The sequence below is a fragment of the Hemitrygon akajei genome, unplaced genomic scaffold (assembly GCF_048418815.1).
Source record: "Hemitrygon akajei unplaced genomic scaffold, sHemAka1.3 Scf000094, whole genome shotgun sequence".
Lineage (NCBI taxonomy): Eukaryota > Metazoa > Chordata > Chondrichthyes > Myliobatiformes > Dasyatidae > Hemitrygon > Hemitrygon akajei.
The window spans coordinates 2,514,991-2,517,407 of NW_027331980.1; the positions used below are offsets into that span (position 1 = coordinate 2,514,991).

Here is a 2,417-nt window from a genome sequence, read left to right on the forward strand (position 1 = left end):
GGGTAAGTCAGCCTCCGGCCTGGACAGACAGTACATCATATGCAATTCAGCTTTATAATTCTTAATCTGTAGTTAGAAAAGAAAAAGTACTCTTTTTAGTGAAACAGTCTGATGTACACGTTGGTGTGCACGGCTGCCCATCCATTCGTTCCCCATCAATCTCCTCCGAGCGTTGTCGGCTCATGGACACTCACTCCAAGTCCACTCCGTCCTGCCGACTACCGGCTCTCTCCACTCGCATCATCTCCCTTCATCTCTTGCTGAGAAAAAGCTCGAGAATACCTTCTCTCAGACACACTGGAAAAACAACAAGAAATACATGCCACTCATTGGGTGACACACATTCCAAAGCCCCCATTATCTCTCGTCTTACCCCAAACTCTGCTGCTACAGTGAAACATAACAGACGGACTATTACATTAACACTGAAACCATGCAGACCATTAATCTAATTTCTGGTTTGTAAGAATGCAGAGTAATGTCTCAGTTATCATCGTCCACATCTGGATCGCATCTGGCCGTTCAACAATCCTGAATGGACCATATCGTAGGCGCTTTCCGTCCTGCTCACTACTCTCCATCCCACCAGCAACCGTGCAGTTTCATGAAGTCCGCAAACTGGAAATGTGTCCACACCAAGACACGATAGTGTAGTGGTTTGCGTCAGACTACCAAAGCTGTCGCTGCAAGATCGGAATTCCATTCCCACAGCTAACTGCAAAGTGTCTGTTCGTTCTTCCCCTGACGGCGTGGGTTTCCCCCGGGTACTCCGATTTCCACCTGCAGTCGAAAGTCGTACGGGTTCGGGTTAATGAGTTGTTGGGATGCTCTGTTGGTTAAGGATACATGCGGGCTGCTCCGGCACAACGTTCGCTGATTTGACTTGACGCAAACAGCGAATTTCACTTGATGTTTGTATATACATATAACAATATAAATCTAATCTTTAAATACTGTACTTCAGCTTCAAAGATATCGCTGTACCCTGCAAAAATCTATGCTGGGTACTGAACTCCGCAAAACCCAACTTGTCACTTCCTTCCATCCAGCAAAAAGTTCCCATTTCCCTCTTCCCTGCTTCGCTCATTCATCTGACAATGCCACGTGTGGGTTCGTATTCATTCCCACAATTCATGCTATACTCTATTTACGGGAACTTTCCAAAATCCTTTTGAGTCCCACCTTTTGAGTGAAGAAGTTCCCCCTTGACTATTTCACATTTCACCCTTTATCTGTGACCTGTGGCTTCAACCTCACTGGAAAAGACTTGCTTGCAATAACACGGTTTATACCCCTCATAATTTCGTATAGCTGGTTTGCTCTAATTCGCTGGGTTTCTCAATTCCTTTGTGAAACTATGAGGTTACGTTTGGCACACTCCGTTCTGCAAGAACTTCGTCAATCCCGAAAATATTTGGAAAATGTTCATCCACTTAAACCTAATTATCCATGGCCACTTTCTGTATCTCACTTCAAATTCCTATTGATAGAGCTGAATTTCAGTCATACAGAAACACATGATTGCAGAAACAGGGATTAGCCACTAAGTTTATCATCACTCCTTATCCATTCTATTTCTACGCCAAACCAAATCTTTCACCGTCCGCTCTAAAGCTGTGATTTGTTGTAGTCGTCTTCAGTCCTAACCTGAGGGGGGAATGCTTGCAGTCAGTGGCCTACATATACAGCCCTCATAATTTTCTGTACATCTAAATATCTTCCCTCATTCTTCTGTGCTCCAATGTCTGAAGTTCTAAAATACATCAATCAAGGGCTCGTCCGGGATTTGAACCCGGGACCTCTCGCATGCTCGCAAATTCAGGCCCAAAGCGAGAATCATACCACTAGACCAACGAGCCCGATCTGTTTTTATGTCATAACACTGCTGCCTTTCACTTTCTCAGTCTCTTTTGTCAACGCATCTGGTGGTAATTTTACGTCTAATGTAGATCAAGGAGCAAAGTTCAATATAAGGTACTGCAGGCTCTATGGCTCACGAAGCTCTGTTCACCAATGTAGCTCTACTCTGCTGACATTATAACTATTCCCTCCTACAGAGACCATAATCCGCTATTTTCACGACAGCCATCTGTCTATCCAAGTATCTTTTTTTTTAATATCTCTATTGTGACAAAGACGAACAGCACCACGTCAGTGCGTTCCCAGAACCCACCACACTGTGTACAAAAAAAAAACACCCTACCCCTAACCTAACCTTTCCTCCACTCATCTTCAACGTATGCCTTCTCCTGTTGGCCGTTGTCACGCTGGGGAAAAGGTGCTGTTGTCCAGCCTGTCTGTGTCTCTTCTAATCTTATACACCTCCATCACGCTTCGTAGCTTCGAACAGAAAAGTTCCAGCTTCTTCACTCTTCCCACACAAGACGTGTTCTAATCGCGGCAACGTTCTGTTGAAC

General features: G+C 44.6%; 1 non-coding gene across 1 annotated transcript; it reads right to left on the reverse strand.

Annotated features, from left to right (window-relative positions):
* Nucleotides 1-1,771: 1,771 nt before the first annotated feature.
* On the reverse strand, nt 1,772-1,859 carry trnap-ugg (transfer RNA proline (anticodon UGG)). Its single transcript is given in 2 exon segments — nt 1,772-1,807; nt 1,824-1,859. It is a non-coding gene; the product is annotated as a tRNA-Pro (tRNA).
* Nucleotides 1,860-2,417: the final 558 nt, after the last annotated feature.